The sequence below is a fragment of the Puma concolor genome, chromosome C1 (genome assembly GCF_028749965.1).
Source record: "Puma concolor isolate L17-30 chromosome C1, mPumCon1.1.hap2, whole genome shotgun sequence".
Classification (NCBI taxonomy): Eukaryota; Metazoa; Chordata; class Mammalia; order Carnivora; family Felidae; genus Puma; species Puma concolor.
Window position 1 is genome coordinate 198,731,654 of NC_141674.1, and position 26,350 is coordinate 198,758,003.

The window sequence follows — 26,350 nt, forward strand, 5'->3', positions numbered from 1 at the left end:
ATTCTCTGTAACATCTATCATCTAGTGTCTCATATATTTTATTTTGTCTCCTTTGACTCTAATAAGTCAATGATTTTGTCAAGTTCATTTATTTAAGAGAAAGAGAGCAGGGAAGGGGCTAGGAGAGGGAGAGAGAGAATACCAAGCAGGCTTTGTGCTGTCAGTGCAGAGCTTAAACTGAGGCTCAATCTCATGAACCTGAGCTGAAATCAAGAGTCTGACACTCAACCGACTGAGCCATCCAGGCACCCCAAGGATTTTTAGCTGTTTTATCCATGACTAATTTCTGATGACTAAAACATTGGTTAAACTTAATAAAAAACCATGGAAAGACAACACTTTACTGTCTTGTAGTAATCGAGGAAATATGTTTATTTTGATCTTCCCCTCTCTGTCAGTATCACCCTGAGGGATGGCTTTCCCTAAAAGGAGGTGAAATAAAATATCCAATGGCCTTCCCTCCACCGCAGGAGCCATTGAGGAGCCATGGCTCTGCACTTACCCTATGGCTGTGGGCCTCAAGGAGTGCCAGAAGGTAACCAAGAACATGAGCAAGATTAGGCACAGCCTCCACTGTGGGCACCTTACCAAGCATACCAAGTTCGTGGGGGACATGATCCAAGAGGTATGTGGCTTCACCCCCCACGAGCAGGAGAACTATGGAGCTGCTCAAAGTCTCCAAGGACAAGCTTGCTCTCAAGTTCATCAAGAAAAGGGTGGGGACACATCCACACCAAGAGGAAGAGAGAGGAGCTGAGCAACGTCCTTGCAGCCATGTGGAAAGCAGCAGCCAAGAAGGACTGAGCCCCTCCCCTCTCTATGTAATAAAGCCTTTTTGGAAAAAATAAAAAATCCAATGGCCTTAATGTTTATGCTTATTAAGAAATACAAATAGAGGGGCACCTGGGTAGCTCAGTCCATTAAGCATCTGACTTCAGCTCAGGTCATGATCTCATGGTCTGAGTCAGGCTCTGTGCTGTCAGCTCAGAGGCTGGAGCCTGCTTGCAATTCTGTGTCGCCGTCTCTCTCTGCCCCTCCCCTGCTCATGCTCGCTCTCTCTCTCTCTCTCTCTCTCTCTCTCAACAATAAATAAATGTTAAAAAATTAAAAGAAAAAAGAAATACAAATAGAAGTGTATTATTAACAAAGCTATTTTAGACCATAATTTTCAACGTGTTTCCCCAATGTGTAGCCTTAAAAAAGTAACACACAATTTTATGTTTCTGTGTAATTCACTGCTACTTGCTATTTGCTCTTCAGTTACTTTTAATATGATTAAATAGTAAGTAACCAGGATCATGCCGCTGTACAACTTGTGTACCCAACTATGATTCCTAGGCTATCTCTAATCATTTAATGGGTGCTCTCTCTACATACAATACTATTGGAGATGTCCCCTCATGAGTATTAAATAATTTGCCTTCTATAAATATAGCCTTAAATTTTATAATTTAAAGGCAAAATTAGACTTCACTATTTCTAAATGTCACCAATAATAATAATTAGCAGTTACATTAACTTACTGAGAATTAATTGATAAGGATCCAATTAGATTTTTAAATCATCATTGCAAATTATTGAGCTGTATTTTCAAGAAACATATTTTACATCATTAACAACCCATAGCAGTTTGAAGGGCAACATTTTTTTTTAAGAATGACCTCTGAGAGACCTACTTTTAGTTAGTCTGTTCACTGAAGAATAACTCCTGTAATTAACGTGCCTCATCTCTTTCCTGAGATATTCAGATGGGCAGTGAGAAAGAGAATGATGGCTATAAACACCATGATCATCTCTAAACCTAAGAATGCACTACTGTCCTCATATATTACACAGCATTGATTATGTGGTAGAAAAGTTAGTTATAACACATGTGCACCTAATGTTATAGTATAAAGAGTTAGATTCTGTATATTCTTAAAGCATAATATTTTATGAACTTTATACTGCAGGAGATAAATGACATCACTTGTTGATAAGCAGGCTTCATATAATTAACATTTTCTAAAATACTTTATAAAATTCCACCAATTGGAATTTTCATGCTGGGTATTGTTATTCAAGCTCCAGTTTGCATCCATTACCAGTGTATAAATTCATGTGGAAGCTATATGAAGTCAAGTAAAGCTTTCTTTTTACCTTCCTGTTAAATGTAGAATATTTTTTCCTATATATGTATGTATGCATGTATGTATGTATGTATGTATGTATGTATGTGTATATATACATTTTTTAACTTGAGAAGACACTGAGGTAAATTTAACAATTCTCACTCCTGCTAGAAATTATACATGATTTCTGAAAAGGCTAACATGTTCAACCACTTGTGTTTTTATAGAAAAATGTATCTACACATTTTTAAACTGGCAAACTACAAAATGTTGTAAATTGTATCTCTTCTTAATACACATTTCAGACTATTTATTCTTCAGTTCACACACCAGGCCCTCAACAAGAAAAACTGACCTAAGAAAGAAAAAAAAAAGTCCTTGACAGAAATCCTTTCCTAGAAGAATTCTGATCCACATACAAAATTACTGGCAATGAAGAACACATATATATCTTGGAATGTTAGAAAATATCATTTATTATTTCCTGGTTCTATAGTAAGTCAACAGGAAGACACAAATATTCAAGATGACAAATCAAACCCATTGAAATCCCTGTACTCTGGAGTGATGAATGAATTATATGGGATGCTAGTATGCATTCCAAACTCAAAGCCTGTGTTTACTGATGATTTTGTCATGCGCTCTACCAGAGTCGTTACATGAAAGAGGAATGCCCAAAGAGATACTTTAAATTTGAGAATTATTTTTCTCTGCTCAGCCGTTAAACAACCTCTCAGAAAACCAATAATTCACAAAGTGAAATTAAGCAAGGTGACTCAATTAGGTAGTTTTATGTTCCAGTTCCTGTACATGCTTTAAAAATGCATGTTAGAAATCATTTTACATCTTAGTAGTCAGCAAGAGAATAACCAATCCACAATGGAATTTCGTGGTGTGGATTCATGGTAATGTAATCTGAATTGTGCCTTCTGGAGTTCCAGGGATCACTGACAGTTAAATCACAGTGGCTATGATGAATTCTGAAATCTCATGACTTCATGAATACAAATGTGATTTCATGTGACCGACAGGTCTTTGAATTTGAGAGGTACTAGAAAAAGAGATATAATCAAATGACAATATTTTATCCCTAAAGTTCTTATATGATGCTTACAGGAACTACAGAGTTTCTTTCACACTTCAGAATACTGGGGATTGAGAAAAAGTTATCTTTTCTTCTCTCATTATATATTTGGAATATCTACCAGAAGGATTATAGGAGAAGATAAAGATGCTCCTGGCACAGAATCTTGGGGGCTGTAGGAGTGTGGATGGAGAGTCTGTGGAAAAAATAACCACACTATTTTTATAACTTGGAATCAATGGAGCCAAGGGACCTTACCCATATACATATATACATAGATACATTGACCTTATGAAACTTTACATTCTCAAAGGGAATTCTGAATCTTTGTCTTGTGGTAGTGCCAAGGCTAGTTTTAAAAATTAAAACATGTCCTATCTTAATTTGCCAGAATTAACTCTTTTTGTAATCTCATTATGGATACAGAACCAAAACACCAAGGTCTACACACTTCTGCTATGTCGATAATTCCTATTACAACCAAGAAAATAAATGTAAAATGTGTGCAGCTAATTGTAATCCACTTGTTGGAGAAACAAAAAAAATTTAAAAATATCAAGAATTGTAATGCTTTAGATTTTCCATCTTCTATCCATTTCCAGAAGACAACATTCAAGAGGAAAAACCGATACAAACTCCAGACTTTTCCACTTAGTAGAAGCATATTTATCAAATAACTGAAATAACCTGCTATTTATTTATTCATATTTCTTGTAGGAAAGAGACAATGTTGTTTCTAAGTCTCACAAGACACAAAAACCAAAAGCAAAAACAAAAAGAAAACAAAAAACCAAAAATCTAAGACCTTACGATTTGAAATCATGGAATGACCAGAGCAAACTATGAACAATATAATGTTGATGATCCTCCTGGCACCTTCTTGTTTTCAGGTACCATCTACTAGTGTTCTACCTAATCCCAGTGTTGGTGGGATAGTGGTTAGCATAGCTGCCTTCCACCTAATCCCTGAATGAAAACTTCCCTTTCTGGATGACCCATTACCACCAAAGATCTCTGATCTCCATATACATATGTATGTATATATACATATGTGTGTGTGTGTGTGTGTGTGTACACACACACACACACACACATTTTTTTGTTTGTTTGTTTGTTTGTTTGTTTTACTCTTGGGCAACACTTACATAGGCAAGGGAAATTTTGCAGTATAAGCATCTGTTTATGTCAAATACACAACAATGTTGCCTTTCTCTGGGATTCTAAATTGGTAATATCAAAAAACCTCCTTCTTTGAATCTGGAAAAGCTAATATAAATTCCTATTAATATTTCCATTATGGGGGGCGCCTGGGTGGCGCAGTCGGTTAAGCGTCCGACTTCAGCCAGGTCACGATCTCGCGGTCCGTGGGTTCGAGCCCCGCGTCAGGCTCTGGGCTGATGGCTCAGAGCCTGGAGCCTGTTTCCGATTCTGTGTCTCCCTCTCTCTCTGCCCCTCCCCCGTTCATGCTCTGTCTCTCTCTGTCACAAAAATAAATAAAAAGTTGAAAAAAAAATTAAAAAAAAAAAATATATTTCCATTATGGGAAAATGTAATAAATAAATGAAGGACATAATTATAAGAAATCTATACTTGTAAGAATGATAACATGCATAAAACTAATAATAAAAGATTTATTAAGCACATACTCAATTCTAGGCTCTAGACAAAATGTCCATACATTCCTCATTTACTCACATTTACCCCTAGGACAGATATTAATATTATTTAGATAAGAAAACATAGTCTTAAAAGTCCACCTGGCTCAAGCTCCAGAGCTAGGCTTTGATCTTGTGCCTCTCTGATCCCAAAGTTACGGCTCCTAACAACTACACTGCACAACTATGAATTTATGTTTAAATATACTAGAAAAAGAAAAAAATAATTCTCTGTTGGTACGTTCCAGAAAGTTCCCAGATATGTTAGGGCCTAGAAATGATTTTCTCTTGAGAATCTTGCTCAATGAATAGGAAATTCAATACATAGCTCAAGACAACAAAGTAATTATAATCATAAAAGCAGGGAGAAGATGTGCCATAAAAATTTGTCAATCATCGTATACAATATAGAGAAGCCCAGAAATTGATGAAAAATTAGTACACATAATCTCTAGAAAGGGTTTCTACTCAACACTAGCAGCAATATAAACAGACCATGGTAGATAAAAAAAAAAAAAAAATGCAGAAAAAGCAATCACTAAGACCTTAAAAACAAACTGAATCAGTTCATTTAGAAATTAAAAAGTTTATATCAGTTATAAATCATATATTGAAAGAAATAAATATAACATCATTCTATAAATAAAATTTTCAAAGCCACATTATCTCCAAGGAGCCATAGCTGACATCCACCAAATATGATAAGAAAATATATTACAGCAATTAAAAGATTCAGCCAGCTTACATTGATAGGGGAATCTATCTCCAGGAGAAATGCACTAATACTGCCTCAAGAGAAAAAAAAATGAATAAAAGAAATAGCTACTAAGTAGCAATGTGACCTTGTGTCAACCACTCAGATTTTCATTTCTCTCTGGGCCTCCTTTCCTCTACATCTTATTCAAGTTTTAAATACCACAGTTTTATAGAATATTATTTGCTTTTTTTGACACATAGGGAGAAAATGTGTAAGTGAATTTTATCTATTCAGCTCAAATAAGAATAAAAGTTAACGCCGACTCAAGAAGAGTCAAACTATATTTGTTAAAGTAACAATGCCACAAACATAGTTGGAATGGCTAAACCTTTCTCGAACAAAAGAGGCTTTAACCCATTAAGACTTAAAATAGACAATCTAAATGTCTCATCATTAATGACAGTAGGCAAAGAATAGACACATGCAAAACACCAGAGATAAGAGTAGGTTGGAGGTCATTTACATCAGAGGTTATAAGTACAAGCATTAGAATAAGGCTAGAGATCCCAGGTTCCTGTAAAAACTAGAGACCAGATGTGAAGAAAATCATATGATCTCATGGTAAGATTAACTGTTAACAATAAGGAGATCTATAGAAACCAAGCAAAGAGAAAAAGATTTATCATTGTTGGGCAGTCTGCTGGAGTTTTCCTCAAGCTCCCTGGACAGCATTTCCCTTACTTCAGCTACTTTCATCGTTTGAGGATTACAAATCAAAGGTAATATTATTATCATATAGTAGTTTATACAAGAATTTTTAAATTCTAAGATCTGTGATAACTAGTATTCTGTTCTCTATTATATTATAAATAGAAGGTTCTCAGAGATGATAAACCTTTTAATCTGGGTTCTTTATATACTCTAAGTTCTGATACACAGAACACTTAAGAAAACCAGGGAAGTTGGTCAAAAGTAAGATTTTAGGAGAAACTCATCCTCTCTAAGTGTGACCCCTCCTGCTAAAAAGTCCAAAGTATTCCCTATTGTCTACACCACAGAATAATGTTCAAATGCCTGTGAAGGTCACAAAGGCTCACTAAAATCTGGTTGGTGTCTACCTGTTAGGCCTGATTGTCTAGCCAATTCTGCCTTGCCCTTCGTGTCTTAGAAATACCATACTATGTATACTCTTGGGCCCATTAACATTCTATTTCTTGCCTCCATGCCTTTTCTTCTGTAGTTCTTACTGAAAAATGTCATCTTCCTCTTCATCTGATTATTTTATTTATCCTTTAAAACTTACCTAAAATATCAACTTCTTCAGGAAGTAACCTTGGTATTTTACCACCATGATTCCCTGTTTATTAGTGGACCAACCTTTTCGCTAACTCTGCTTATACAATATTGTAGGCATAAACTTAGCACTATACTCCATATTATTTTATGAATACCTATTTGCCCCCTTTAGAGTTTTATGTCTATGAGGCCAACACTAAAGTGACTGCTATATTCTTCTAGAATGGAGTTCACAATTCAGAAAGCACCCAACAGGTAAATTTAATACACTTAAAGTCTACTTTAATGTATACAAGGACCAATAAGGTGTCACATGGTGTACTGGGGGAAAATGGGTTTTGGAGCCAGATTTAGGTTCTACTGCTAACTCTATTACTTACTTATATAAACTTTGGTACGTGTGTAACCATTTTCAGCTGTTTTCACACCCATAAATATAGGAGAAAACTTCCACTACCACTGGGTTGTAAGATGTTATGTAAAAAGCAACTGGCAAAATGTCTAGTGAACAAATCTTATTGATCACGTCCGTTCAGCTGTAAGCTCCTAGAAGATAAGGGATGGTGACTTGTAATTTTTTAACATATTCAACAGTTACCAAGCACAGTGCGTGTAATATGTGTACTTGATATATTTTTTGAATAAATAAACACATATATAAAATAATTGGTAAATTGTGTTTCTATAATTTCAAGCTCTTAAAAAACAACATTTTCTAATTAGTATTGACTAGAAAAAATGTTAAGTAGTTCTTAGTAAAATTAATTATGACATAGTTGAAAGAAAGCCTTAAAGTTATGAAATAAATGAAACACCTTCTTGCTTAACATAGGCTTTCCCAGAAACTCCTCACGTGGACTTCTATTCCTTATCCTATGTTAAGACGCTTATTATTATATAATGCCAAAACCAAAAGGGCTGTAGGTTCGTAGACCTGTTCATTAAAAAACATGTAAGTGGAAGATACCACCTACAAGCCCTTTTATTCTGTTTTGCTTCACTGTGCCTCACAGCTATTGTGATGCTATAAATTGAGGGTGTGTGGCAACCCCGTGCTGCACAAATCTGTTGGTGCCATTTGTCCAAAAGGATTTACTCATTTCATGACTCTGTGTCACATTTTGGTAATTCTCACAATATTTTAAACTTTTTTCATTATCATTACACTTGTTATGGCCATCTGTGATCAACGATTACAATTTGCTGAAAACTCAGATGATGGTTAGAATTTTTTAGAAATAAAGTATTTTAATTAAATATGTATTTTTAAAGACATAATGCTATTGTACATTTAATGGGTTACAGTATACTATAAGCATAACTTTTATATGCACTGGGAAACTAACAAAATCATTTGATTCATTTTACTGGGATATCCTCTTGATGGCAATGGTCTGGAACCAAACCCACATTCTCTCTGAGGTGCCTGTAACTTCAACATCTTAGGTATTTTCTCCTTCAGTCTTTGTCCATTTACATACATGATTTTAGTATCCTGGAGTTCCATTTATTTTTTTCATATCAAATTTATTTTCTATATTTATGTGCAATTTTCTCAAAAATTTTATCTTAAAGGCTACAAAATACTACATTAAGGTGACATACCATATTATTCAGTCATTTCCCTGTCAGCAGATATTTCATAAGTAATAATGCAATGAATATAAAGTATTCATTATGAACCACCTTTCTATGGAGGACAAAAATTCCTGCCTTCTGTTTCATGTAATTTTCTTTAGGAAAGAGAGAATGTTAGCCATAGTTTTGCTAACACTTAATGCACTTCTGCTGTACACTTCTTTGCTGTTTTAAAAAGCAGAATATAATTCAATATGGAATTAAGATTACTTATTAATCACCCTATAACTGCTTCAATCATTTTTGTCATGTTTTAAATCACATTTAAACAACAAAAATTAAAAACACACAATGATTCTCTTACAGGATGCAATTGTGAAACTTTTCTGGAAATAGCATATTTTGGCAAGCAAACTAATCAAATAGACATTTTACATTTAGTATATTTAGAAATTTACAAGTCATAGTATTGTAAAAAAAAAAATGGAATGGCTACATTTAATGAATTCCTACTCTATTGCAAGTGTCTTATATTGACTACTGCCAATGCTTACCTGGTCTTGCAAGGCAGTTAACATCCCCGTATCATACATAATACATGAAGTTCAATTCTCTCCAAAATAAATACAAATAAATAAATATTAAAAATGAAGAGAAAAATCATTATTTACAGTTATGATCATCCACATATAAAAATCCTAGATATTAAATAAGAAAACTATTAGAACTAATACAATTTTTCAGTATATTTGCCAGAAAAAATATAAATATGCAAAAATCAATAGATTTCCATTTCCAAAGTAAGAAATAAAAATCATATTCATAATAATATAGTCACAGACTTCCCAGCAATAAGCTGAAAGGAGAAAAACTCATACAAATAAATCTATAAAGTTTACTGAATGAATAGAAGCAGACCTGAATAAACAGAACATCCAACTTCTAAATACAATATTGTAAACATGTCAGTTATCCTCCTGTCTAATCTGAACATTTAATGTATTTGCCATCAAAATCGTAATTTTGGTGAGGTGGTAGTTTTGAGAGGAGATAAAATTTGGGGGATTGATAGTACCATCAAACCAGAAAAACCACTGCACAAGAACAGTCATTAAATTTTTGAAAAGTTAAACATGGTGATACTGATTCCAAAACAGACACATAGGATAAAGAAGCAGGAGAGAGAATCCAGAAACAGATTTGTGTATATGTGAGAATTAAACATGTTAACTGTAGCATTTCAAATCACTGGGAAATGGTGGAATCTGCAAATTCTGTTATAAAAACTCGATGTCCATTTGATAATCAGAGAAACCACCTAACAAACCCAGGGTCAAATAGCTAGAAAGTAAGTAGACACAAGATTTGAAATGTAAAGAATATACTTCCAGTACTGTCCTTTGTTATTTCTCGAAGTCGGCCTTAGCTACCTTACACAAGTCCTTGCTGAAATAGGGGGTTCATTTTTTCAGATGAGTAAAATGAAGCCAGAATAGGTAAAAGACTACCTAAAGGTTACCCTACTAGTGGTGGTGATGCTAGAACAACATCTTGAATTCCTAGCTCATCCACACTCAATTAAATATTTGGCCTCACTTCTAAATTTGCCATGTGTTTCTAGCTCTAATATCCAGAGTTTTCCATTACTTAATCTTTTTTGAGAATTCCAGCTATGATCTGGATAAAAATGTGCCATCCTCAAAAACTGTAAGGCATTTACGGGCAGTGAGTTCATGGATTTTAAGATCGTTCCTTTCAAAATACTTCCCATTTAGATCACTAGGGTATGAACTTTTGCTTCAGTCCTTTAATTTAAAATTGTTCTCCACTGTTAAAATGCACTATTTCTTAGAGCATAAACCTTGCACAATTGGTCACTTATGATTGTGAAGTAAACAATAACGTGATGTAGGAGGAGAATGTTTTTTGTCTTAATGAGAATAATCAGGAAAGGTGCCTTTTTTTTTTCTTTTTAGAAAAGGCCTTCTTGAGGAGCTGATATTACAGTTTATTCTAACAAGATTCAGATAGCCATTCCAAGATCTGAAGAAAGAAGGTTCAAGAATATAAATAAATATGCAACTATAAAAGCCCTGGGATTAATGAAGAATAAGGTTATTTCAAATTTGAAGGACAAAAAAAAAGTTAGTATAATAGTGTGGTGAACTTCCCATGGGGAGATGCACTAAAATACAATACTATCAGAGAGGTAGTTAAGGACTGGATCATCTGGTGCCGTGTAGATTATGACAATGAGTTTGCAACTTATATAAAATCCCAAGGGAAATCGGAAAGGATCCATGCGAGCCATAATTAAGAGAAATATAATGACAACACCATTTCTAACTTCTCCAAAGACAAGAGGGTATCCTATGGTAGACAGGGTAGATGAAAACCTAGCTTATCCTTCATTTTCAAGAAGAGACTCAGCAGACTTAGGCTTCATGTACTTCACCAGCTTTCTAAATTCTGGCAGTTTTACATTCGAGTAAATATGGTGTAAAGTTAGCCAAACCTGAAGTACAAATATTGAATGGAACTGAGAAATAATATGTCTAAACCACATGTCTCTATCTAACCTATTTAAAGAGTCATTATGAGTTAATAGGAGAAAATAGCTTGATCAATTGTTTCATTGGGAAAGGAAGTCAATACAAAAGAAAGTGAACTAATTGGTATCAAATTTTTCAAAAGGTAAAATAGTAGATTCCACCTGAAGTTTCTAGATATTTCCTCTAATTTTTTTCTTCAAAGATCTACTCTTTATCCTTTTAAAATCTGGGACTTAGTAAGATAATGAAGACTATTAATTATATTTCCCTAGAAACATTGTCAATATATCCCCTGTTTTTTCATTACTGGCTATTCTTTATACCAAATAAAATGTTTCCAAAAACATTATCTTTGAATTTCCTTAAAAATCATTGTGTCCCTCATGAACACCCTGCCTCTCATTTGTATACATTTAATCCAACTTTTAAAGAAGGAATAAAAACAATAAGCAACAAAGGTTGAAGAGTTATAAAATAAGAAAATATACGAAAATTTTAATACACAATCCAGTAATGAGCCAATATAAGTAAAAGCTAATTTTCTGTCACTTACATAGTTCACTAACAATCCAACGCTTCAGAAAACGCATGTGCACACACACACACACACGCACGCACACACATTTTCAACACGTATGTATGTGTTCCACAATGTTTATGCTGGTTGCAAATGTTTATTTCTTCCACACTGGCTTTTAGACTGCCAAAAATCTTACACTGTGTCTTAATTATTTTCATATGCTTATCTGAGATCTTTTAATTTTTTTTTTACATTTATTTATTTTTGAGAGACAGAGCACAAGTGGAGGGGGAGGAGCAGAGACAGAATGAGACACAGAATCCAAAGCAGGCTCTAGGCTCTGTGCTGTCAGCACAGAGCCTGAAGCAGGACTCGAACTCACAACCCATGAGATCATGACCTGAGCCAAAGCCAGACACTTAACCGACTGAGCCACCCAGGTGCCCCTTATCTGAGGTCTTTCAAACAAAAAGTGTTTCAGAAATTGTTATTAAATTGAATAAAATCACACTATTATTTGCCATGAAGCAGAATTCAATATCACATAGAATCTGGTGTTAAGCTGTCTTGTTTCAAACCAAAATCCAGTAGCTTAAGAGGTACTAGTAACTGAATTATTCTAAAGACTCCATCATGAGAAAGTTTAATTTAAAGTATGTCCCCTTTATCATGATCTCTAAGATAATATTATTGTGATGTTATGGTTTGCAGGCACACTTATAAGGCATACTTGATGCAATAATATTTACTAACAATTTTAATGCATGTGTCAAGATTAAATCTTTCTTCCTGTTGTTTTGTGTGTAAACAAAAGAGTTGACTTCTAAGGGAGAAGACAGGATGAGATATGGATATAAACTGATTACTGTAATATATCACAAATAAATGCCAATATCATTAAAAAACTAAACTTTCTAAACTATTAAAAGATTAATTTTGAGCTTACATTGCTACTCATACAAGATGTTACAGTGTGCCACTTTTTGTTGTTGTTGTTGTTGTTGTTGTTGTTAGCAGAAAGCAAAACAACAAATGAATTAACTGTATCTGGTCATGTGTATAATCCTCCTTCAGCTGATCCTCAGTGCATTGTACCATAGTGGGAATATGGCTCTTTCTGCCTCTTCTCTGTAACATATAAAAGGTATTAACTTGCACTTAAAAAAAGAAATAAGGAAAGAAAGAAAAAGCAGCTTCTGTTTATACATAAACACCAGGCACGGAGATTCTACACTGCATCCTAGGAGAAACCAGGGAGCCAAAATAATGAGCTTACAACTTCAGAAATCTGTGTCTATGATTCCATTATTTGAAAGCAGTTACTAAGTAATCTCTTACATGATACTAGCATATTTTCCTTTCTAACATGTGCTACTTTGTTTTATCCACATCAGAACTGTGCCTTTATTTTAATTGCTATTAAGCCCTTTGTTCGAGGTTTTATAGCTTCATCTTCTGATACTCCCAGATTCCCTTTCTTTTTGGGTTTTGTCGTATGTGGTCACTGAGGTTACATTCACTTTTCCTCTTTTATGTTTAGCCTCATTGCCTCAAACTTTTCTTCCCACTGAATGCATATGTGGTCATTTATCTATTCATATTTCTATTCAATCTAAGTGAGGTGTGTGTGTGTGTGTGTGTGTGTGTGTGTGTGTGTGTTGCTTGTTTGTAGGGTTTTTTGCTTTTAAAAAGAGAGTGTGGTTTCTCTCATTTTTCTCTAACTCATCAAAACATCCAGATTTCTTTTCTCTAGTGCTCATTTCTTTATTACCAGATAGCACAGAGCATTACCACTATCTATTACCTTGATAGAGATTTACTCACCAATTTATTCTATATTAGAAATACACTGCCAGTGTTATGAAATCAGATATGCAATAATCGTCTAAAGTGCCACTAGCAAAATTATTTTATGGCCAATGATAAGTATCACCCAAATTCTGAAATTTTGATGGTGGGGAGAGGTACAAAATATATCACACACAAACCACTTTTGGTAATCTGTACTGAAAAAAATAATTTCTACACAATCTATTGAAAGAAAAAGCTAATTAAACCAAATATGCATTTTTGTTGAAATAAGACTATATTTAGTTATACATAGCTTTTCCCAATGAGATGATGAGGACGAATATCACCCCAAGTAACACTTGCTATTATGTATTTTCCAAACTGGTTTTAAAATATCTCATACTATTGTTTTTTTATTATTGCTTTTATTTTAATTATCATAATTTGTGTCATTTGCATCATGATATTTATTTACCTAAGCCTTTTGTAGACCATCTTCACAGTGCATTAACGCTGGCACTATTCCCAGTGCATTAACTTTTGGCCCTCAAGAGCAAAAGGTATCAAATTCTGTCCACTGATCCATGACCAACATGAAAGTGGCATTCCAGGTATAAATATTCTCATACAGGTATATGCTTGGGTGAATACCCCCATCGTCAAAAATTTTGTAATTACAATAATTCATAATTATAGCTATTAATTTGCAATACATCCATAATAGACAATTAACTATAGATTTGGGATATGTGTTTTGTTTGTAAATGTTAAAATACCCACCTCTTTTTCTCTCATTTAAGTAATTATTAGTAGAATGAGAATAAGTTATGGGAATAACCTTGCCTATACTCTACTTAAAAGGAACATAACTTTTTTTGTTTCTAATTGGCACTTAAATATCTCTGGTTACAAATTACATGGGATGTACCTCAGAGGTGATCAGGATGTACTAGTGTATGGCTCATGAGTCTGACAACTACTAATCTATAGTTTCCTTTCAAACCAAACAGAAGTCAGGGGAGCAATGGTAATAATGATCTAAATAGTAACAATGGTGAAAGCCTGGCTACTTCAAACAAAATCCTTGTGGTGGGCAGTATAATGACTCCCAGAGATGTCTATTGCCCTAATCCCTGGAAGTTGTTAATATGGTAAACTTACATGGCAAAGGGGATTTTGCAGATATGACAAATTTAAGGCGCTTGAGATGGGAGACTATACTGAATTATCTGGGTGGGCCCAATTATCAAAAGGATAGTCTTAGGGAAAGAGGCAGGAAGCTCAGAGTTCGAGAGGAGGTATGAAAAAGGAAGCAAAGGTTGGAGTGATGAGATTGTTGGCTGAGGGCCATAAATTAAGGGATGTAGAGAACAGAAGTTGCAGACGACTAACCTGCTTCTTCTCCAGAGCTTCCAGGAGGAATGCAATGCTGCTGTTGACACCTTTGCCTAGTGAAACCCATTTTGGATTTCTGACTTCCAGAACTCTAAGACAGTAAGTCTGTTGTTGTTTTAAGTCACTAAATTTATGGTAATTTGTTGCTGTAGCAATTACAACAGTCCTGACACAGTTAAGGCATCTTAGTACACACCGAATACATATGTCTCCTGAAGCATCTGACTTACTGCCTAAAAAGAACTTAGGTGACAGTGACTCAAACATAGTGCTAATTCATAAAGATGTCAGCCAAGAAAAAAGAAGTAAGACAACATAAAGATCTTGGGACAAATACTATGTAAGTATTTGTCTTGTACAGATGGAAATTTAATTGACCACTTCCTTTACCATAACAGAACTATCCATTTCTATCCATTTGGTTTTTTTCTTTCTGTCTTCCTCTACCATATAAAAAAGGAAAAAAGAAAGTAATAAATGAAATTACATGAAAATTTAGGCAGTTTAGAAGAGAAAGTGGATAAAGAATAAAAATAATTGATATTATTTTCTTTAAGAATAAAGCTTATCAGTGTTAGTTACATTAACTTTATCTGCTTAGTAATTTTGATATAATTACGGTAAGTCTCTGGATTGTAAGTTGTTCTGTGAGTATTCCACAAGACTAGCAACGATTTCTAATAAATTTTGACTTGATAAAGGAGCAATGTCTTGCAATACAAGTAGTACATAATGCTGAACGTCACACGATCATAACTGAGCCAATGGTTCTTCTCTCTCTCTCTCTCTCTCTCTCTCTCTCTCTCTCTCTGCAGGATTGTGGGTGATCATCTCCCATGCTCCGATGCTTGGTGTCAGGCCACGGTGTTTGGCAGAAATCAGTGATTTTTTCAGAACATTGGAAGGTGCCCACAATGGGAACTAGTGTATTTTTTGTCACTTCAAAGCACCTCTGGACAGTCCTTTGCTTTTCCATACAAAGTAAGCGTATGAATGCTTTCCTCCATTCTAGGTCAGGCTGCCTGCAGATATAGACCCTTTCCTCTGCTGTCTTACTGCCAATTACATTCAATACAGTGTAAGACAAGAGTTTATTAATACTGCACTGTCGTCAATATTCATGCAAGCATATACAATGGCCCCCATGCAGAAAAATTTTGAAAAGAAAGGTGGTAAGAAGATGATTACAATGGAAGTTAAGTAGGAAATCATTGAGAAGTACACCCAAAGTATGCGAGTGGCCAAAATTGCAAGATTTTATAAGTCTACATCTGCATCTCATCTGCAGAGGAGGAGGAGAAAAGGAGGAGGAATCCCTCACTTCAAATGAGATTAGGGAGATGTGTAAAATGTGGTAAACAGTGCAAAATTTTGTAGAAAAGCACCACCTGAACAAGGCTGTAGAAGCCTGAGAGATGAATCTGTTTAACAATAATGCAATGTCCCATTTCCATGAAATCCTCAAAAGAAGGCAAAAACAAGTGTCACTGGATAGGTCCTTGTTCAAGTTTCACAAAAAGAAAAAGATTCCATTGAGTCAACAGATAGCAGTGATTCCTATAGTGATAGTAGTCTTACACAATAACCCTCCTCTCTCTTGTCTCCCTCATACGAGGCACAAAGGTTTTCAAAGGTAGGTGCAGGTTAATTTATTTTTCTTTATATTTTGTACTTTTTTCATTATTTTGTATTATATTACAGTATTGTAATCGTTTTTATATGACTATTTTGGGGTTGTGGAACGAATCATCTGAGTTTCCATTATTTCTTATGTGGAAATTCGCTTTGATATACAAGTGCTTTGAATTACAAGCATGTTTCTGGAATGAAACTTGGAATGCTTGCAAACAAGGTTATAGTGTATATGTATTCCCACAGTGATCATCACTTCTACAGAAAACTATATCTATTTAAAGAAAATGATTACTTCCAATTTTTCAGATAAAGATCAATCTCATAGTTACATTCTTCCATTTTAACAAGTATGGATTCTTCTACTCTAGTTCTAAATTATAAATTTTTCACTATATAATCATTCAGCTGAAACTAAAGCACTAGCACAGAAAGTGTTTCCCAAATAGTAGGATACCTAACACACTTTTCCACTTATAAAATAGCACATTATATTCCTGTTACAGTTCTCTCCAGGAATTCTTAATTAAATCAAGAGATATTTTAAAAAGAGAAAATGTTGTTATACATTATGTAATTTACTGGCTGCACATAATTTATATAATACAATGTATTTCTTAATAAACAAACCTGTTTTTTATACATTAAGGGAAACAACTGAGGGGACATTGTGGTTGCTGCATGGTAATGACTGACCTACAGAGATGGTGAAATTATCTTTCCCATATGATAGTAGATAAATACTCAAAGGCACCATAAAACACTTCCAAATGCTGAGGGAATGTTATTAGACTGAGGTCTGTTTCCTCGTAGATTAACAGAAACACAGATGGACTTGAATACTTAATATTACACAGTTTTATAATTAATATTCATATTTAAAATATGAGTAAGAAATATAAATGAATGGTAGTCACCCTATAGCCTATGTTTCCATTACGTTAAGCAAAGGCAGTTTTATTGTTTTGATGAAATTATCAGATAATACATTAAAAGTTTGTGAATCAATCAACAAATATTTTTTTTTTAATTTTTTTTTCAACGTTTTTAATTTATTTTTGGGACAGAGAGAGACAGAGCATGAACGGGGGAGGGGCAGAGAGAGAGGGAGACACAGAATCGGAAACAGGCTCCAGGCTCTGAGCCATCAGCCCAGAGCCTGACGCGGGGCTCGAACTCACGGACTGCGAGATCGTGACCTGGCTGAAGTCGGACGCTTAACCGACTGCGCCACCCAGGCGCCCCAATCAACAAATATTAAGTGCAGTGATTACTATATCCAAGGCACTCTGATATGCAGTAGAAAGTCAAGAATTAAGAATATTTTAAATAAAAGAGAATAAGAGAAGGATTGACCCTTTTTATTTGATAGTCCAGTTGTTGAGAAGACTATGAATAAATATCTATCAATACAATTGTTCAGGACTCAGGACTATGATAAATAGTCTGTATATGAATAAAGCACTGATTTTCTATAATGAAGCTGGAGAATATATTAAAGGAAAGTTGATATTTGAGCTGTGTTTACAACAGTATAAAAAATTCCATCTCGGGGCGCCTGGGTGGCGCAGTCGGTTAAGCGTCCGACTTCAGCCAGGTCACGATCTCGCGGTCCGGGAGTTTGAGCCCCGCGTCGGGCTCTGGGCTGATGGCTCGGAGCCTGGAGCCTGTTTTCGATTCTGTGTCTCCCTCTCTCTCTGCCCCTCCCCCGTTCATGCTCTGTCTCTCTCTGTCCCAAAAATAAATAAACGTTGAAAAAAAAAAAATTAAAAAAAAAAAATTCCATCTCATAATGTTAAAAAACATAACCAACTACTTTGTTACACCTTGATATTAAATAGAATTAAATGATTTAAAATATCTCCCAGTGGAATTGCCTGCATTGATATAAACATGACCTAGTCCTAGATATTACCTTCAGCTCATACCACCCATCATCATATATTTTCGTGAAATACAAAATAAATTACATAGTGATAAGTACAGTGGAAATTAAAAGAGTAGCTCTTGTTTTCTTTTCATTAGTTAATAAATTTTAACTTAGTATTAAAATTAACACATACCCTGTTTATCTCTCATAGTTCTATTTTTAATAACCAAACTGTACCATATAAAGAAGTTAAAGCAAAACTAGAAATCACATATTTAAGAAATGTCACAAGTTCACCAAAAATCATTAACTCCAGTATGTGAAGCAATTCCCCAATATTTTCCAATGTTTAAGTACAGCTGAACTTCAACCATGCAGTAAAATACTATACTTTAGACTTAAGCATACATTCCTTCCATTTCTGTCTAGTTGCTACAGGGCACAGCTATTCATATCTACAAAGCCTGTTGGATTTACATGTGAGGGGAGAATGGGTTGAAATGAAGGTTGCATCACAAGTGAAAGCATGAAGCACAATAGAATAGAACAAGAGAACGATTGTCTGAGGCACCTCTTTCGTACATTGCATGGATTGTGAGTGTCCAGTTCTTTTGCAGATATTTATCAGGGGCAGTTAACTATCATTCTTTTTGTTGTAGAAAATAAATGGATAGGGGTGGGGAAAGATGTCATGAGTAGGGCAGAAAGTTATGTGTGGAATGAAGGGGGAGGATGATGGGAGGGAATAACTTACCAAGGTTCTTTAAATCATGCAAGCTTAATGACCTTGCGCATTTTATTCACGCATACACTTTCCAACCTCCAGAGAGACTTAAAGACTTGTGACAATGTCAGAGTCTTCTGAAAAGATTAAAGTATAATGTCTCTTAAACTCAAAAATTTAAAACATGTAAAAGCAAAATGTAAGTCTTTTGATTCCTTTGTACAGGAAAGGTAGAAAGAATAGTATAATTTTTGGTTTCAAAATTACAAATGTTTTACACACCACCATATGAATCCAAATATGTAAGTGAGTTTCACCAAGACTGTGAATAAATTTAGTTTTCCTGGTCAATATATAAGTCAGTGAAATTTAACAGTGGGAAAATGAATATTTAATTGCAGAGAGCAGCTAGAATTTGTTACCATTTTAACACAGACTTCTATGTGTACAAATACACTTTAACATGTGTACACATACCAACACATATAAAGTTTATAACCAATGTTTGAAACTGTGTCTTAGTATGTAAACTACTTTAAGTTTACAGACATTTGAGTAATTAATTCCTTTCTATAAGATATGTCTACATACTAGAAATATTAAAATAGGCAAAAGATTAAAAATTATTTTTAAAAGCTAAATATTTCAGGACAAATAATAACTGTTTATATTCAAGAAAATGTAAAAGCTAGTGTTAACTAACTTGGTTTTCAAAACTACATAATGTTTAATAGAAAATTTTAGTTCTCCACCATGTTTGTTGAGTTATTAAAACAACAGATTCTAGATGAGAAAATAGTATGTTAAAATTCTAGCTTTGACAGTATTTGTGTAACTTGGGTCAAATCTTTTAACTAGTCAAAGCTAAGTGTTTTTAGCTAGAAAACAAGGATGATATCTACCTAGCTACAGCATTTTGTGAGGATTATGTAACTGTATGTGATGCCCTATGATTTTATAAAATATCAAATTTGCAACTCTTTAGCTGTCAGTGCTATAGACTTTAATCCTGAAAATCTATTTTAAAAAGAACCTATACTAATTTCCCTTTTGAGATCTATGGGACAAAAACATGTGTCCAAAGGACTTCAGTCTAAGAAAAACATTAAACAAACTCCTTCTGCCTTCAATAATTGAGATATTTTTTAAATGCACACAGAGCTATGTCTACCAATGGCACTCACTGATAGGACAAGCAAGACAATTTCCAAAAACAGATAATACAAGATTAATGTTCTACTTGTTAAATTCAGTGTTCTTTGTTTTTGTTTTGTTGTTTTTTTGTTGTTTAATAGGGTCCTTATTTAAATATATTATTTCATTCATAACCATGAAAATTTGATACTATCCTGATTTCTTTGTTTTATGAGACTTATAATAAGTAACTTGTCACCTCTTTTTTTTAATAATTTTGGGTATGCTTTTTAATGTTTCCATATGATTATTGTATCAGGGTTTTCCTATTGTTGTCATTTTAAAGTTTAAGAATACTTTTACCCAGCTATCACAGAAATGTATTTACAGAAAAGAAAGGGATGAGAATGTAAAAGAACAAATGGACTTTATTCATATTTAGGATATTTAAACCCAATTTTATCAATCCTTCAGCCATCTCTGACACAGAGCATTAGAGAAAGTATTTTCTGACTTCTCTCCAAAATCACTAGGTGTATGAATTACAGAGCTTCTATATTTTAACAGATACAATACTGTATTTCTTAACTTCTATAACTTACTGTGGTGAGGCACTAGGAAGTTGACAATTTTTCTTCTTTTCCACTGAGAAGACAGACTCATAAGATGACTTCTCTTTCATATAACCCAAAATATGCTGCCAGATTGAAAAACTCAATGACTGCTTACCATGAAAACATCAATTTGAAAAGTTAGCTATTATCTGAGAGGTTTTGTTTTCCTTCTACACTGAGTTATTTCAGAGAAGAATATTTATGCATATAACACACACATAGTTATAATCTGTAGAAGCATATGAAACTTTTGATTTGTGAGCTCCTGAAGGAAGGTGGATATTATTCCAGTGATAAATAATATTTTACCTGTTTCTAAAATAGCTTAAGGATTCCCATGAGTTTATTATGAGACTTTTTTGTTAATCAAAACTTTTACCTTCTGGTAAATATAACCACAATCTATTAACTTTTCATTTCCTCCAGCACTAGCTGCTGGACCAAATCAACAAACAGGAGTAATGTAATCAGTAGAAGAGCACACTAACTCTATGACTTTAGTAAGCCATTTTCACTTTTAAGGAATTTTTTTTTTTTCAACGTTTATTTATTTTTGGGACAGAGAGAGACAGAGCATGAACGGGGGAGGAGCAGAGAGAGAGGGAGACACAGAATCGGAAACAGGCTCCAGGCTCTGAGCCATCAGCCCAGAGCCTGATGCGGGGCTCGAACTCACGGATCGCGAGATCGTGACCTGGCTGAAGTCGGACGCCCAACCGACTGCGCCACCCAGGCGCCCCCCATTTTCACTTTTGAGGTCTGTTTCCATGTGGACAAAGTGAAATAATTAGACTTAATTTTTTTTAAGATTTTATTTTTTAGTAATCTCTACACCCAACATGGGGCTCAAAATCATAACCCTGAGATCAGTGTTACATACTCTACCAAATGAGCCAACCAGGCACCTCAAGACTCAATTTTCGTTAAGATTTGTTTTCATTCTACAATTCTCTGATTTTTTCTTTTTTTTTTTTCCTTACTTTTTTTTTGAGGGGGGGGGTGGTAATATAAAACTTTGGGAAAATTACTATAATCTCAGAACTCATTTTAGGGAGAATAATATGTGCTGTATATTCTAAAACAGAATGTAAAATGTCAATATTAAAACACTAAGAACTAATGTTAATTTAACATGGTGAGTTTGATCCAAGTTATGAAAAATTCACGATCCTCCCTCATTTAAGGGTTAAGACATTACTTAATTAACCTTGCTGCTGTATTTGACACTGAGGACCTCACTTTTACTAATCATGGAAAAGTAAGGACTTCTGCTTCCGTGATGCTATTTTCTTATTTTTCTCTGACCTCTGTGACAGTCTGATCCCTTTTAAAGGACTATTCTCCCAACACCCAGATACGTTTCCTGAGATGTGCTGCTTCAATCATCCATTATGCTTTTTTCCATTCCCTCATTAGGTGAGTTTATGTGTTCTCTTGGTTTTAATTATCACTCATGTCCTGATGATTCCCAAATCTGCATCTCAGGCTCTGACCTTTCCCCTAAATTATAGGTTCATGCCTAGCTGCTTATCCACAGACATCTCAAACTCAGCATAATAAATATGTATCACTTTCTTAATCCTACTCTTACTCCCATTTTCTCAATATTTATAGAAGGCAACAGTCTCTAGACCTTAGATACCCAACAAAACTTTCTGCAGCGATGAAAATGATCTATATATGCACTGTCTAGGATGATAGCAACTAGCCACATATGGCTGGTGAGCATGTGAAATGTGGCAAGTTTGGAACCAAATGAGGAAGTAAATACTTAATTTTGGCATTCTAAATTTCTTCACCTTAAAAAAAAAGTGTTTGGGTGTATACTAAATTCCTGCAGGTTTCCATTACCAGAGATGGGAGAAAAGGAGAAAGATTGTGGATAAAACATAAACCATAGTAAAGACAAAATTCTAAACCTCAGATGCAACCTCAATATATTTTTTTTTATTTTATTGGATAGAAAAATGAAGAAGTGCTAGTTGTTTTTTTTTTTAACTTTTTTTTAAATTTTTTAATGTTTATTTATTTTTGACAGAGAGAGAGAGCATGAGTCGGGGAGGGGCAGAGAGAGAGGGAGACACAGAATCTGAAAGAGGCTCCAGGCTCTGAGCTGTCAGCACAGAGCCCGACATGGGGCTTGAACTCACGGACAGTAAGATCATGACCTGAGCTGAAGTTGGACGCTCAACCCAGGTGCCCCGAAGAAGTGCTAGTTTTATAAAACTTAGCTACAAAGCAATAGAGAATACCTGTAACTTATCCCATAAGAATAAAACAAGTATAAAACAATACATTGTTAAAAGTGTAACACATTGATTATCTGACAAATATTTATTGAGCACTTACTATGTTCAAGGCACTGTGCTAGGAGCTGAGCATTCTGCAAGAAAATAGACAGCTATCATTCAGACCCTCAAACATCTTTAATATGGTGAATTCTCTCCCAAACTCCTTTGCCAGGGGATGTATGGGGGAGGTTAAAAAGTTCAAGTTTATTTCACCCTTACAGGAAAATTGGGAAAAGAGAGTCAGTGAAAAATAACCATAAATATTTTTTCTTCTGAGGAAATAATTCTTTATAAAGTAAACTGCAGTACATACTTTCTTTAGAGCAGTATTTTGTTTTTATTAAGTTTGTTTTTTAGGGGCACCTGGGTGGCTCAGTCAGTTAAGTGGCCGACTTTGGCTCAGGTCATGATCTCCAGGATCATGGGTTACAGTCCCACGTAGGGCTCTGTGCTGACACTCAGAGCTTGGAGCCTGCTTCTGTGTTTCCCTCTCTGTCTGATCCTCCCCTCACACTCTTTCTCTCTCTCAAAAATTTTTAAAAAAAATTTAAAAAGTCTGTTTTTTATAGCAATCTTTTGGAATGAAACAAAATGTAATATTAAAAAATAGTTTCAAAAGAATTATTCCAACTACCTAAGATGAAATTGGCGTAAAAAGTGGCGATGAAATATACATTAAGAACACCTATGTAGATATATGTTTAGTCTCAAAATCCTACAACAAAACTATATTACAGTTGTCAGAAAATATGGCAAGCCTTAAATAAATGTAAAATATTTTTGGAGTACAAATACTGATGGGATAAATATGGCACAAGTTTAAGTGACAGGTAGAAGAAATAGAAATCTGTAAGAGCTGATTAATTATTGCAGAATTATACTCTCAACTGATTGTTCTTCTTAAATATAAAAAGACTGAGTCTGCTGTTTATAAATACCATAGTGCTTTTTCATTAGTTATCATCTTCTCTTAAAAAAAAGAAAGCTGATGGGTTAATTGTGAAGGTTAAGAGATATATTCTGCTAGAAGTTTTGAGATGCAGAACCCATAATTAAAACAACAAAAAAATATATAGTGTAATTTATACTTAAGGGATATAATTTTTGGAGGGCTTTTAAGGACAAAGAATGTATTTTTCTCAGTTTATGTCAAAATATATGAAAACAGATTATATATATATATATATATATATATATATATATATATATATATATACACACACACACATATATATATATATATCCACAAAATTAAAAGATAATCATTAGCAATGTGTTCTACAATGTGCTATAAAAAGTAATTCTTACTATACTTTTCCTATTACGTAGAAAACAAAATGGATTATAATGGTACTTTTCTCCCAAAGCTAAATGATCCATATTTTATATATTCTACTATATATGAGTTAAGGTTTTATTATAACTTTGTCCCAGAATCTGCATAGTTTATCCACCATAGTATTTAGCCTCTTACAGGCACTCCAGTGAAAATTTCACAGAAACGTGCAATAATTTCATTATACCAACTGTGAATGGTAGGAGTACCTCAAAATACCTTAATGCCTTAATACCATAAGCCTTAGTGATTCATCACAGAGTAAATATTTATTTTTAAATTTTTATCTTATTTCATTTTATTTTGAGAGAATAAGATACACACACACACAAACACACACACACACACACGGGGGGGAGGGGGGGGAGACAGAGAGAGAGAGAGAGAGAGAGAGAGAGAGAATCTTAAGCAGGCTCCATGATCAACCCAGAGCCTGACACAGGGCTCGATCTCACCACCATAATTTCATGACCTGAGCCAAAATCAAGAGTCAGATGCTTAACCAACTGAGACACCCAGGCACCCCTATTTTAGTGCTTTTAGCAGAGCAAATATTTTTAAGTGTGCATACAAATAATTCCAAAACTATTAATTTTAGAATGAACAGAGATGGATGGTGCATTTTGTTTTTCTGCTCCAAATACATTAGGATTTATTTTAAAAGTGTAAATCATGGGGGAGCCTGATTTGGCTGGGCATCGAACTTCAGCTCAGGTCATGATCTCACAGTTCGTGAGTTCAAGCCCCATATCGGGCTCTGTGCTGACAGCTCAGAGCCTGGAGCCTGCTTCAGATTCTGTGTCTCCCTCTCTCTCCACTCCTCCCCCGCTCGTGCTCTGTCTCTCTCTGTGTCTCAAAAATAAATAAACATTACAAAGTTTTTTAAAGTGTAAAACATGAATAATCCAAAGAAAATGCTTAAGGATTTTAGAGTCTTTTGATGCTATCACATCTCTGTATTCTTCTTTCTACATGAATGCTTTGTGTTTTCATCTTTATGCAACCACCTGCATTATCCTTTAAATTCCTTTCTGGATTATTACAGTTTTGCTAAATCTTCCTTGACATGTTACCACACAGAGTATCTTCTCAGAAGTGGATACCCCAAGCTTTATGAGAAGATCATGATGAGCTTTATTCCATCTTAGGGCTTTCTTCATGATTGTCCTTTGATATCTTCAGAATTAATAACATTAACTCACTACCTATCACTCTATTGGCCTAATATGGTTTAATTAACTCTAAATATTTTATTTTTAATATCCACATTAAAATTCACCCAACTTTTTCTAGTCACCTCAGACAATTTTCCCCTTGAATTCCTTTTTCTTTGGCTAGAAGTATTTGAGGTGATGATCCTGAAGGTGATTTTTAAAATAGGATGCTGACAAGATTTATTTTTGCATAGGGCAGTCCAGGAATACTACTGTGCTATTTTTTTTTGTCATTCATATGTAATAATGTCATTACTATGATATATAAAGGATCCACAACATCATTATCTTCTATTTTATGTCATAAAGTAATGGAAACTCATAGGATATTGTTCTTCCTGCCTTGGCTCACAAAGCCATTTTTTCACTGTTGATTTCAACAAATATTAGATGCCTACTATGTGACATGAAACACTGCCATGTGCTGAACAGAAGAGATAAAGCAGAAATAATCAGAAAGCATGTGAGTGTGAGCAAGAGAGAAAAGTCGTAACAAAATACTGTAATAGGTTTTGAAAGTACCATACAAGTCAGCAAAGGGAGCAATTCATTTACTTTATGGAGTGGGGTATCAGAAAAAGCTAATGATAAGCATTTTGTCTTTAGCTAGGCTCTCAGATATATGAAGGAGTTTGTAAGAAATACCTGGTGAAGAGAGGTGGAACAAGAGGAAGAGCATAGGGAACACAGATAGGAAATTGTATCATTTGTTAAAGAAAAGTGACTCAGTAACCCACTGTGACATTAATAAAGGAATCAAGCATATATAAGAGGGAGATAAATCTTCAAAAGAAGAATGCACAGAGGCTATGAAGGACCTGCTGGATTGTGCCTAGATGTTTCAACCTGACTCTCT

The 26,350-nt window shown here is 34.4% G+C and overlaps 1 protein-coding gene and 1 pseudogene across 6 annotated transcripts in view; one reads left to right on the forward strand and one right to left on the reverse strand.

Moving 5' to 3' along the window:
• Window positions 1-26,350, reverse strand: part of ERBB4 (erb-b2 receptor tyrosine kinase 4) — a 1,154,402-nt gene that overhangs the window by 1,049,329 nt on the left and 78,723 nt on the right. The gene's annotated exons all lie outside the window — the stretch shown is intronic.
• On the forward strand, window positions 500-846 carry LOC112866860 (large ribosomal subunit protein eL36 pseudogene; annotated as a pseudogene).